Source organism: Macrobrachium nipponense, chromosome 13 (genome assembly GCF_015104395.2).
Source record: "Macrobrachium nipponense isolate FS-2020 chromosome 13, ASM1510439v2, whole genome shotgun sequence".
Classification (NCBI taxonomy): domain Eukaryota; kingdom Metazoa; phylum Arthropoda; class Malacostraca; order Decapoda; family Palaemonidae; genus Macrobrachium; species Macrobrachium nipponense.
Genome location: NC_087206.1, coordinates 71,874,492 through 71,889,628, shown reverse-complemented (window position 1 = coordinate 71,889,628; position 15,137 = coordinate 71,874,492).

Below are 15,137 nucleotides of genomic sequence, written 5' to 3'. Positions count from 1 at the left end.
ATACTGGTTTCAAAGTCACCTTCTCGAACTACAGGACGATCATTGACCTGCTTAGTAAGGATCTTAAGGGGGCCGGCCGGCTAATGCCGTTTTTTAACGACAGGACTTTGACATTCATACCACTTAATAAGGTGACTTGGGACATCTCCAAACCGCATATATAAATAGATTTTTCGCCTCTGACCTTCGGTTTTGTGACGCCAGGGCGATTTATCCGGAAAATAACCACTTTTCAAATTCTATCTCCTCCCTTGATATTTAATATTAAGACCTGGGATTACTACCATATATAGACCTGATGTAGACCTCCAATCGAATGGAGAGTTTTTTTTTCTAAAAGTCATTTTTTTGCTAAAGTATGCAATTTTTCAATATGGTAAAAAATAAACCCTATAAATCACGAGAAAAAATTTATAAAAAAAAAGACAAAACAAAAATTGGAAAAAAGGGCTCTATTTGGTTGTTCTATAATGTCTTTCTGAGTTATATACCAAATTCCAATGTTATAGCTTTAAAACTAAGTGAGGAGATAGACTTTGAAGGTCAATAAGGTATAGTTTTGAGATACGGGCGTTCAAAGTTTTCCTTCGTATTTCTATAGAGACAATGTTAATAAATAATGATTATTATGAATGTATATTTGTTTTTTGTGTATTAATAAACCAAAACTATTTTATTTATCATAATTTAATCATAAATGATGATCCCTTTGCTCATATATCGTAGCCTGGGGCACTGCTTGAGGCAAGATGGGGCACTCCTTCCTACGTAACCCCCTCTCTCCCTTCACTAACTCGGCTTATTACAGCGAATTTTCTTCTTCTGTATGTTAGCGAGATGTTTTCCTTGTATTTTCCTCTTTGGCATGATGACATTCTTGCCGAAACAGAGATAAACAAACATAAATGCAGGAGAATGTCAGAGGTGAAACTCGAAGATGTACTCTCTTTTTACAAAGACAATTTAATAAATCATGATTATTATGAATTTCATAGTCCATTTTGGGTATTAAAAAAAAACCAAAACTATGTTATCATAAATGAAGATCTCTTTGCTCAAAGATCGTAGCCTTGGGCATAGTGTGACGTGTGCTGTCAGGCAAGAAGGGGGCGGTTACTAAGCAACCCTCCCCTCTCTCTTCACTAACTACGCGTATATTATGATATTCTGTAATAATGCTTGAGCGATTTTCTTCGTCTGTATGTTATCGAGATGTTTTGCTTGTCTTTTCCTCATTGGCATGATGAACTTCTTGCCGAAACATTCATAAACATACGTGAAAGCAAGCGAAAGTCACGAGGTGAAACTCGAACGTATAATCTACTTGAAGTCTATGGTCGCACTGATTCATGGTTGAACCAGATACTCGCTTCTGCGAGCCACGGAATCTGTACAGATGCCATTTCTCACAATTTCTTTGCCAATAATTATCAAAATTTACGATAACAGAAGAAATATTGCATTTTCTTGTATGGATGAATGTTTTAGGCTTATTGAGTTATGTTTACTAATTACCTTGTAACTACGAAAGTAAGAGGAATTTTGACGAAATATTTCGTATACGTATTCTCAATTGCCATATGAAGCTCCATGAATTTTTTCATGACTTTGCATTTTTCGCCCTATACCACTGTATATAGGGGTTCCGGCCGGCCCCCTTAACGTCACACCATCCTAAAAAGGTACATCAGCATTCTTAGAGCTGAGACGTCTTGTCACTTGGACTCTCTGTATCTAAGGAAGTTAAAAATGATGAGTCTGTACATTCCCCTTTTAAAATATATACTATATATATATATATATATATATATATATATATATATATATATATATATAATATATTTGTATACATACATATAATTTTTATGTTTAAAATTTTATCCTGGAAACCATACCTTGTTACTGTCTTGCAACATAAGAAGGATGTCTTTATAATGTTATAATGTGACGGGAGGGATTGCTCAGTATTCTTACGTAACAGAGGAAAAAATATAACAAGTAAAAATAAGGAGTAAGGAGTAGAAAACTGTACCAAGCCAAAAAAAAAAAAAAAAAAAAAAAAAACCTCAAGACAACTCCGTTCAAAATAAATGGAGTTACCTGCGATCAGTCCTTTTTCGTGTTGAAGTCTCTCCTGCAGGATTTATGAGAGGAAGCAACTATCCAATGAGATCTCGAGGCAGACTTACTGCTACAATTTCCCTTCCTCTCTCTCTCTCTCTCTCTCTCTTCCAGGAAGTAACGGAATCGTAAAGCAAAGTGACTGTGGCTTCATCACGGAATGGAAGGATCATTTGCCTCTGATGTTCTCGAGAACGAGAAGATCTTGTCAGCGAAAAATCTGCTGCCAGAGTAATTCTGGAATAAGAATTTTTGAGCTGAGAGGAGAGGCTTCTCCTGAAATTTGTAATTTTTCTTTCTTATTCAAATTTAATTTGAATTTTCATTTAATTTTCTATTCAGGAAAATTATGGAACTTTTTTTTTTTTTTTTTTTTTTTTTTAGAAAATTCTGATTTTTTTTTTCTTAGAAAAATTGATGCATTTTTTTTTTACTTTGAAAGTTGTATGAACTTTTTTTTCTTTTACAAAATTATGTTTTTGCGTAAAAAAATAGGGGGCGGGGGCCCCTGGTCTTATGATGCCTAAAACTCGTTTCCAGGATTTACAATTAATGATTCAAGGGGGGGGCGGGGGGGGGGGGGGGGGGGGGGTTGGTTTTGGGGGGGGTGGGGGGGGTTTTTTTCTGGGGGGGGACCGTGCCACATTGCTAAGGAGATGTTTAACTTAGGTAACAGAATTCCATGTTGATGGTTTTTTTTTCTTTTTAATTTGTTTTTTCTGATAAAAAGTATTGACTCTATGTTGCACTATTTATGTTGCTTGTGCTTTGATCACTTTTATTACCCCGGTTATTTCATATGACTGTTCTTTTGGAAAAATTTTATTTTAATGAAAAATTTAGACTTATTTCAAAAATGTTTTCCACTAAATCCTCATCATTCGTCAAGTCGACAAAAATATCAGTGACACAAATCACAGACACCTCAAATCATTTGGGTCTTCCCTCTCTGGCTATCATCTGTTGTTAATTGAACGTATTGTTTTCATTGTATTAGATTGTTAATATTTTATTAACACACTGGTTGTAGTTGTGGTTGTTAGGGTTACTGTTATTTTGGCGTGTTGATCTTAACATTATTACTTCTTCAAATATTGTATGACTGAAAAATACAATTTGACCATTGGAACTTGAGATCATAAAATAGAGGCAAAGCAGCAAAACTTAGAATTTATACTAGTATATAATGCAAATCAAAGAAAAGTAAAATCGAGAATAATCCTTTATCGGAGATTACATTATCATCGACCTGGAAACGTCATATATAAAACTATCTATGAAGCATATATAAAACTATTTATGAAGCATGCAGAAAAAAACGTGAAAAAGTAATGCCTTACAGAAAAAAAAGAGAGAGTAGGCGATCGACAATGTCATTAACACACTAAAAGTCGTCCGTTTAACTGTAGTCAGGAAATATTGGCCATTTTTCATTTACAGTGAAAATATAACTATACCAATCTGACGACAGTTGGAATTAATTTATCTTGGAACAACGACCATTATACCGTTTGGAATGACGTTCGATCAGAATTCATGGGAAGGTTATACTGGTTTAGGAAAGTGAATAAACGCCGCTGGCGACTGAGATATTTATTTAGTATTTCGTATTTAGTTTACTATAAAAAAAATAGGATACTCTAAAGGCATTAAGATAAAATGCTAAGGGTTTTCAAGCAAAGTAAAAACTTACACGTTAGAAGTGAACACCGCAAATAATAATAATAATAATAATAATAATAATAATAATAATAATAATAATAATAATAATAATAATAATAATAATGTAGTGGCGCCGTGGAGGAGTGGGTTAGGTCGTCAATAGACTTAAGACTTAAGTCAAGTTAAGCAACATTGGGGCTGGTCAGTCGTTGGATGGGTGACCGCTCTCCTCGGCGTTGATTCCTTGGGAAAGGATCTTTACCATAATTTCCTCAGTCTACTCAGCTGTAAATGAGTACCTATCCCTGATGGGATAGGGTCCAGCTATGGGTTAAATAGCAAAACTCAGCAATGATGGAAAGAAATGAAGGAATAAACGACAACGACGTAAATGGAACCTCTGGCAACAGAGGAGCTTCGTCCGGCAACCAGGTATTCAACCCAATTGTAGGGGAAGAGGGTCAGGTACTTGGAGGTCGTCATCCAGCAACTGATCACCACAACGACAGTAATCAACAGTCTGAGATTGGAGCTACAGAGGCAAAAAGGAAGAAATGGACAAGAGAAGAAAATAAGGAAATATGGAGATGCTACATCAGAAGCAACCCGACGGAGAGAGGATATAGAAGAAGATTGGTCAACATCTGGAATGAGAGGAATAACACCCCCCAAACAGAGCAGAGGCTGGCAGACCAAGTAAGGAACATAAAGAAAAAGAACTGGCTCTCCCAACAGAAAGAGAAGAACTGGAAAGGGAAATGTCACACGACAACGAATTACACGAAGACGAACTGAGAGACGATTGCCACAGAAGACGACAGGAGGATGAGGTATCAAACAACGACACACGAAGAACAACGACGAGTAACAGAGAGGACGGAATGGGTAGAAAAGATCAGACAATGGATGGAGCCAGATACAGAGAGAACAAGATCCCCTCCATGAAAGCCTACAACACCAAGAAATTAAGGGAGAAAACAAGTGAGGTCAATGAAATAATGGGCCTAATACACACCACCCCAGTATCACAGAAACAAATAACTTGGCATATGCAGGAGCAAGATTAGTAGCAGAAACTGATGGGGATTCGAACACCAACACCACCAGCACAACCAACCCAACAGAACCAAAACAGCAACCTCCTTGGAAAAGGCGCTTGAAAAAAAGCAAATCATGGTGATGAGATCTGACTTGAGTAAACTGAAAGAGATGGCAGAAAAAAGGCTAAGAAGCAAGAAAACAAGGGAGGAACTCAACGAGAAATACAAAGTACAAGAGAGGGGACTAAACAACACAATAGAAGATGTAAAACAGAGGCTTTAAGGCCAAAGCACACAAGATCCAACGGTACATGAACAGGAATAAGGGATACCAACAGAACAAACATATTCGGAACCAACCAGAAAAGACTATACAGCCAACTAAGAGATGAAGACAACCACCCAGAAATTCCTGAAGCCGAACCAAGTAAGAGACTCTGGGAAAACATATGGAGCAATCCGGTATCACACAACAAAACATGCAACATGGCTCCAGGAAGTCAAGGAAGAAGAAACAGGGAGAATAAAACAAAGATTCACAGACATCACGACAGACACAGTCAAACACCAAACTAAAAGAAAATGCCAAACTGGAAAGCCCCAGGTCCCGATGAAGTCCCATGGATACTGGCTCAAAAACTTCAAGGCCCTACACCCACGAATAGCAGAACAACTCCAGCATTGTATCTCAAATCACCAAGCACCCAAATGGATGACCACAGGAAGAACACATCCTTAGTACAAAAAGACAAGAGTAAGGGAAATATAGCCAGTAACTACAGGCCTATCACCTGCCTACCAATAATGTGGAAGTTACTAACAGGTATCATCAGTGAAAGGCTATACAACTACCTAGAGGAGACAAACACCATCCCCCACCAACAGAAAGGCTGCAGAAGGAAGTGTAGGGGCACAAAAGACCAGCTCCTGATAGACAAAATGGTAATGAAGAACAGTAGAGAAGGAAAACCAACCTAAGCATGGCATGGATAGACTATAAGAAAGCCTTCGACATGATACCACACACATGGCTAATAGAATGCCTGAAAATATATGGGGCAGAGGAAAATACCATCAGCTTCCTCAAATACAATGCGCAACTGGAATACAATACTTACAAGCTCTGGAATAAGACTAGCAGAAGTTAATATCAGGAGAGGGATCTTCCAGGGCGACTCCCACTGTCCCACTACTCTTCGTAGTAGCCATGATTCCCATGACAAAAGTACTACAGAAGATGGATGCCGGGTACCAACTCAAGAAAAGAGGCAACAAAATCAACCATCTGATGTTCATGGACGACATCAAGCTGTATGGTAAGAGCATCAAGGAAATAGATACCCTAATCCAGACTGTAAGGATTGTATTTGGGGACATCAGGATGGAGTTTGGAATAGAAAAATGCGCCTTAGTCAACATACAAAAAGGCAAAGTAACGAGAACTGAAGGGATAAAGCTACCAGATGGGATCAACATCAAACACATAGATGAGACAGGATACAAATACCTGGGAATAATGGAAGGAGGAGATATAAAACACCAAGAGATGAAGGACACGATCAGGAAAGAATATATGCAGAGACTCAAGGCGATACTCAAGTCAAAACTCAACGCCGGAAATATGATAAAAGCCATAAACACATGGGCAGTGCCAGTAATCAGATACAGCGCAGGAATAGTGGAATGGACGAAGGCAGAACTCCGCAGCATAGATCAGAAAACCAGGAAACAAATGACAATACACAAAGCACTACACCCAAGAGCAAATACGGACAGACTATACATAACACGAAAGGAAGGAGGGAGAGGACTACTAAGTATAGAGGACTGCGTCAACATCGAAAACAGAGCACTGGGGCAATATCTGAAAACCAGTGAAGACGAGTGGCTAAAGAGTGCATGGGAAGAAGGACTAATAAAAGTAGATGAAGACCCAGAAATATACAGAGACAGGAGAAAGACAGAAAGAACAGAGGACTGGCACAACAAACCAATGCACGGACAATACATGAGACAGACTAAAGAACTAGCCAGCGATGACAATTGGCAATGGCTACAGAGGGGAGAGCTAAAGAAGGAAACTGAAGGAATGATAACAGCGGCACAAGATCAGGCCCTAAGAACCAGATATGTTCAAAGTATGATAGACGGAAATAACATCTCTCCCATATGTAGGAAGTGCAATATGAAAAAATGACAAAACCATAAACCACATAGCAAGTGAATGCCCGGCACTTGCACAGAACCAGTACAAAAAAGAGGCATGATTCAGTGGCAAAAGCCCTCCACTGGAGCCTGTGCAAGAAACATCAGCTACCTTGCAGTAATAAGTGGTACGAGCACCAACCTGAAGGATGTGATAGAAAAACGATCAGGCAAAGATCCCTCTGGGACTTGGGTATGGCGGGATCAGAAAACAGATCTGGAGTGAATACGTTGGCAAACCAGAACCAGACGTGACGTTGATTGACAAAGTCAAGAAGAAAGTATCACTCATTGATGTCGCAATACCATGGGACACCAGAGTTGAAGAGAAAGAGAGGGAAAAATGGATAAGTATCAAGATCTGAAAATAGAAATAAGAAGGATATGGGATATGCCAGTGGAAATCGTACCCATAATCATAGGAGCACTAGGCACGATCCCAAGATCCCTGAAAAGGAATCTGGAAAAAACTAGAGGCTGAAGTAGCTCCGGGCTCATGCAGAAGAGTGTGATCCTAGAAACGGCACACATAGTAAGAAAAGTGATGACTCCTAAGGAGGCAGGATGCAACCCGGGAACCCCCACACTATAAATACCACCCAGTCGAATTGGAGGACTGTGATAGAGCAAACAAAAAAAAAAAAAAAAAAAAAAAAAATAATAATAATACAATGGTAAATAATAATGATTGTTATTAGTTATTATTATTCTGTTATTATTTTATTATTATTATTGATTATTATTTATTATTATTAGATTATAGTTAAAAAATATATCTCTATGTAAAAAATGTATAATTGTGGATATTTTTTAACAATCTGTTTTCACGAGACTGTAAAATTTCTTAACATTATTATTATTATTATTGTATGCTGGAAACAGGCCTTTTTCAATCATGTTTTATTGACTGTAAATTCTTCCATTATACGCAATAAAACTTATTATTATTATTATCATTATTATTATTATTATTATTATTATTATTATTATTATTATTATTATTTCATCTTCTGTCATTCCCTCTGAGGTGATAGCTCAAGAAGTTGTTAGCCAAAAGGTTCTGAAGAAGTCATTTGAGGAGAAATTGCAAACCCCATATCCATTGCACACTCGATTAACCACGCAACAGTCGCCTACTTATCAGATACGCTATTCCATCTGTAGGTCAACAGTGGCCCAGTGAGATTCGACATAAGTGTCTTAAGGAGATTCGACTTCGTTGAAGTAGAACTGGATCAGGAGTAATCGTATTCATAATTGTTGTTTTGGAACTTTCGTTCAGTACTGACACTCCTGGTGAGTTCAATTCCTAAAGGTCTGTCTAGGTGATTGTCGACGTTATGTACTGTCAAAATCCATGAATATAATGATAAGATTCGAACAAGCTATAACATTGGAAGTATGTAATCTTACTATAATGGGCGTAATGTCTGTCCACGTCCGTCTGTCATTCAATCACGGCCAAACGGCTGGTCCGATGGGCATGAAACTTGGCAGGGGTATTGTGGGGACCCCTAAGATGGTTTATAATGGGGTTTCATTTCCCCCCCCCCCCCCCCCCCCGCCCCCTTCTTTCGAAGGAGGTGGGGATGAGTTGGGATTCTCTGAAACGAAGCTGGTTCTGACCGCGAAACGAGGCTGGTTGTGCCCGTAGACTTAGCTACTTTACAAGTTTTCATACATAATTTCTGTATACATATGTTTGTCAGTAGTAGTAGTAATAATAATGATAATTTAAAAGGCTTAATCAACTACCGTTAACGACAAGACGTCCTTCCATAGGTAGCACTACAGTAAAGTTAACTTGGCCCTCCTATTTCCAGCGCAGAACAGAAAACAGACGAACCATACATAAACAAGTTTATGATATTTCTCTGGCTAAAAAGGTGAGACAGGAAAGCCTGAAGAGCTGCCTCATTAACTGAGAGGCAAGGTTAGAGGGAGAGAGAAAGAGGGAGGAATAGAAAAAGCCTGAAATAATAACCCAGAAGAACGTAGTTTAAATCCAGTGCGTGTTAACATTCGCTAGGAATAGAGGCCACTTTGGAAGGGAATTCATCCACTATATAAACAACCTCTCAGCTTTTTGTGCGTGTGTGTGTGTGTTTTTCCAGTTTGAATAATGCGTTCAGTCTTTGCGGTAAAGATAAAAAACTTGTTAAGAAAAGAAACCCAGATAAACGGAGAGAGAGAGAGAGAGAGAGAGAGAGAGAGGAGAGAGAGAGAAAGAGAGAGATGTAATTACAATAAATATTATTCTCATCCTGACGAGGAAATTGAGTGCAATTTCTCAAATATATATATTATATATATATATATATATATATATATATATATATATATATAATATATATATATATATATATATATATATATATATATATATATATATATGTTATATAAAAGAGGGCTATAATTAATAATATGTTTAATATACCATTATGATGTGATGTGCTGTGACTTTTTTAGAATGTGCAGACTTATCATTTTTAACTTCCCATGGAGACAGGGTCCGGGCGACAACCTAGAGAATGCTGATATCTCTTTTTTAGGGTGGTATGATGTTAGAGTTACTTACTTAAGCATATCAGTTTCGTGAGGCTATTGTTCAAGGTGCCTTTGAAAACTGGCTGTGACCAGTTAATTGGGGCGTTGATGAAGAGTGTGCATTCATGTGTACGTGTACGAACTATGTCCATTCTTAATGGCATGGTTTAGCCAAGAACTAGGGTGACAGCTATGGGAGAAAAGGCAGAATGCTGGGATAGCTCTGCGAAAGTTATATTTGTTTCAGTGTTGAAATTCCAGGCTGTAATGGGTGAGTTATCATGCTTTAGCCAAAGATATGGATTACTCTGTTATTGATATTTTGTAAAGATGTTCTATTTCATATGATCTTTTGACTTTGTCTTTACAATTGTGTGTGCTCACGAGTGTGTTCTGTCTTTTAAACAGGTGGATCTAGTGAGGGGACTAAGTGCCCTGTGTGGAGGGAACTATAATATTTTGGAGAAGAGATAATTGGTGTGACTAATTACTGATTGAGACTATTAAATACCGGGGGGTTGTCTGTGAGACTTGAACTATTATCATTCCATTAATTATCCTGTAAGCACCTGAAGTATTCAACTAGTACTTTGCTTTGAATAAACGTATGTATTTTTGTAGCTCCGACTCTATTTGATGACCTGCTGGAAAATGGAGAGAGGAGAGAGAGGAGAGAGAGAGAGAGAGAGAGAGAGAGGTGGAAGAACTGAGTGTAACCAATTATTCGCCTTACACTATGGCTAAACGCATACCAAATATGAAAATAGCGGGGGGGGGGGGAGGGAGGGGAAGACGCCCTCGCTGTTAATATATATATATATATATATATATATATATATATATATATATATATATATATATATATACATATATATATATATATATATATATATATATATATAGTATATATATATATATATATATATATATATATATATATAATATGTATATATTTATATACAGATAAACTTTCTAACACCAACTTTTTAGATAAGTGGAATACTCAGATCAAAAGAAATGGAAAACACTTGATGAATGAAATCAATCAAACGTTTGACCCTGCAATTATTCGCGTCTTACAAGGGATAAAAAGTCATATAAATGAATATATATGGACATGGGAAGCCTGGTTAAGTGTTTACGTTAAACATTTCAAAAATTATGTTGATGCTCATGAGTGGGATAAACAATCCTTCTTCGCAATATCTCCCAAGTTTCGTCCTACAAATTCCGTGATGAGCTGTGTATAAAGGACCTTCCCTGTTTTGTGACCATCGCTCAATCCTTCGACACCACTGCAACTGTATAATAGGAGCTGCTTTGCCTTTAATGGCATGTCATCATGCAAATGGACATGGGAGAGGACGTAGGATTACTGATATTTATTACTGTGATTGAAGCACGAGATAATGCTTCATCGGTCGCGAAATCTGGGAGGGGTGTGGGGTATTGGGTCCTGGTTCAATCATATCAGTGAATAGCCCGGAACTGGAATTATTATCTTCCAATATATGTAAAGGTTTATCTTGATATCAAGGCTTATTGATTATTAATAAGTGATGGGAGGAATATGATTCTTCGACCAACTTCATCCTTTGCGCGTTAACTCAGACAGCACAGCATTTCATAATTTGCAAATACAATCTCAGATTTAAAGTGAGAGAGAGAGAAGAGAGAGAGAGAGAAGAGAGAGAGAGAGAGAGAGAGAGAGAGAGAGAGAGAGAGAGAAGTAATAGCAGTTGATGCCCATCCAATTAGACACAAAATCACCGTGCTATGTCTCAATAAAGACTTGCATAACTTATCTCAACGTATCTGCATAAATAATTATCCATGACAAACACGGGCTTCTCATTCTATTGGTGAATCAACCAAACTCACGAGAACGATATATGAGAGAAATAAGGAAATATTGGTATCCAAATGATAAATGAGGAGAACCATAAAGCGAACGATTTTGCATCTCACTGAAAAGTTTTCCAGTTAGAAATGAACCATTTTGGTTTTTTCAGATAGAAATGAACCATTTAAAATTTTTCCAATTAAAAGTCAATCACTTAGATTTTTTCCAGTAGAAATCACCATTTAAACTGTTTTCCTGCGTGAAATGGGCCATTGAATTTTTTTCAGTGAGAAAATGAACCGATTAGAAATGTTTTCCAATGAGAAATAAACCATTTAAACTTTTTTTTAGTTAGAAATGAACCATTTCAATATTTTTTTTCCAAACAATCGCCGCCGTTAATTGTGTAAATATAGACAGTATTTCTTAAAAGAAACTATATTTCCCCATGCATAGGTGAAACACCGTACACCACGCATCTCTCAGTGATTACGATCTGCCTTATGCAAATACTCAAGAAAAATGCATACAAAGGTTTATTTACAATTATAAGAAGGAAGGCCCGCTTGAATACATACGAATTTTTATCACATCACCGGGGAGATTCTTTACGGCATCAAGCTACAAATGTCCTTTAATAATCCAACTTCGCCTCTACTTCGGAACTTAAATTATTTTCATATGTTAACAGAACGGGAATTTTTCAGTTGAAAATAATTTCGTCCTCTCGTGGGTCCATTAAAAATTATGACTGCATCAGCGGAAATCAAATAACGATAAAGTTTCTCTTTTTTCGCTTACTCGGGGAGTAAGCCAACAAAATACATTATTGATGATGTTGTTGTTGTTCTTGTTGGGGGGTAAGAAAGCCCCATAGAAAGGCCTAATAAGACCCGAAAAAGGTGTTTCGCGTTGAGTTAAAGATACAGCAATTTTAGGATAGGATATTTACGATTTGTTTATTAGAATGAAAATGTAAATGATAAATAATGTGCACGTTAAACGTTACAGAAAAATTATTTCTGATAAAATATAGCGTATTTATTTTAAGTTTCGTTAGTGAAAAAAAACGTTATTTGACCATAAATTTTAGCACGCGGCCTGAGTAAGCTGGATCTAGGATCACGCCTTATTCATACAACTGGGGAAGGGTCACGTAACATCTGTCCTATAATCATTTCATTAAAATGAGGCTAAAGACTTACACGGAAACCCTTTACAGCCATTATATGATTAAATGAATAGAACACAATTATGGCGTGACCTTTGCTCCACATAGAAATGTTCTGTTTAAAAATTAAGCCCCTCTGATGCAGTTATGGTTTTTAATTAACAACCGTAATCATAATCATAATCCCATTATATTCTCGTTAGCTTATAAAACAATTTCTAGTAGGGACTTTTATTATTTTTAGTAATACTAGCGTAGCGTTTTGTAGACAGGAGTTAACAATGAACAAAGCAAACCAAAAGACAGCTTAGGTTCGTGTGACTGAACTTAAATTCAAGATAAGAGAACATTTAGCCACATAGGCTATGGCAGAGCCCCAGGAATGGAGCCAATGGATATATGGCAAAAGCTGTTACACCTGCAGTAGCCAAAACGCCACATAGACAGTTTTCAGTTACTTGGGTAATGCAGAACTGAAGAAGAAAAAAATCCAGACCAATCTATATATATTTACAAATATATATATATATATATATATATATATATATATATATATATATATATATATATATATATATATAATGAGTGTGTTTATGGATGGAGTTGTCTGTATACCTGGGACCGCGTGAGCTGGCATAGTTACAAGTATTACCGAAAACATTGTTATAAGTTTCTACTGATGTGATTTTTATGGTGCGTCCTGTACCTAATATATGTATGCTAGCATCGTACAGTTCCGTTAAGGCTTGATATAAAGTATGTCAGGAATTCCGTTGCCAGTTGCACTGGAATTTTATTTATTCTAACCCTTCTGTACAGCATATTCCCGAACTGTAACCGAGTACCGGAACCTTCCCTGGAAAAGCGGGATTCCATATCGTAAAAACTAACCATGAGTCTTCTTGAAGATAATCTTATTATGTTTTCCACACAACAAATTTTGCAAGAGGGCACTTTGAACTAACTTAACCCAACCCAACCTAACCTAACCTAACCAAAGAGCATGGCATAAAAACCGGGGCTGGTGCAATACTGTATTATAATAATAATGATAATAATAATGATAATATACCCACACTATAAATGCCATCCAGTCGAATTTGAGGACTGTGATAGACAAAATAAAAATAATGATAATGGGAAAGTAATTCCACAATAGTATGGCTGTTTGATTTTGTTTTTTAAAATATACACTGCTGTGTATATTAAAAAAAAATCAAACAGGCATATTACTGTGGATATACTCTGCCATTTTATTGCCACGTGTGATTATGTGTTTTCTTTAAGTAATAATAATAATAATAATAATAATAATAATAATAATAATAATAATAATAATAATAATAATAATAATATTTTCGTTTCAACTCAAGGCCACATATTTGGAATATACAAAGTATAGACAATAACATACGCGATCTAGATGCATGAGATAACACGAAAAAAAATATGATAAATCGGCAATATCCACACAGTTGTTGAAGAAGTCTAAAAAGTAGCATTCATAATAAAGGCAACAAACACATCTCTTGAATCTGTTTCCGGTCACAGAAAATCTATCTTCCAGGAAAATGGAAAACCTTTCCTGACCCCGCCTTCCTGCTGTGACCTCGCTCCCTCCTGGAGCATTGATAATTTACTGGGCTCTGGTTACTCTCGCGTCCATTCAATTTTCAAGTTCACTGCTGGAATCCTGTTGTCGATTGGGGGCCAGTTGTTTAAGCCTTGTACTGAAAGTATACAAGCTACAGGTTACATTCTTTATGACCAAGTGCGTGTTGTTTTTCGTCATTGTTTTTTACATTCTATAGGCAGTATTTCTGTTCAACTTAAAGTCTTAGCGCTTGTACCATTTTATGGAACCATAAATTTTAATATTCATCCAAGACTTCGATATCACATCACCTACTTTGGGTTATACTTTTCGCATTGGGTTTCCAATTTTCGTCCTCACTGGATTCTAGATATTGGTACTTTATTGAAGGTTACGACGTATAAGGGTTTCTGAATTTATGTATCAGAGAGAGAGAGAGAGAGAGAGAGAGAGAGAGAGAGAGAGAGATAATATTATTATCACACTCATTCTTTCAAGTGTAAATTAACATTCCAGCTAAAACTATATTTCACTTTTACCTTCGTTCGATTATTTTCAGGAGGAGATTATGTTTTTTTTAATGGTTAGTTTCAAAAACTCCCTTCTTGCAAATAACTCACAGACCCTTAAACACAGGGTAACTTTTTGGGGCGGTACGAGAGAGAGAAATTCTTGGATTAAAATTTTTCAATAAAAGGTACGTTTTTCTCGTGTATTTACTGGAAGCGATTAATGAATAATTATAATCGAACTTCTGTGTCCCTTAAAAATGACTCTGTTTAAACACGACAAGGCGTGATCCGATCTCCAGCTTAATAGAGGCACGTGCTAAAATTTATGATGAAATAGCGCGTTTTCTTCTCCAACGAAAATTAAAATAAAATCGCTATATTTTGTTAGAAATACTTGTTTATGTACTGTTTAATATGCACATTATTTATTTTTTTTACTTCC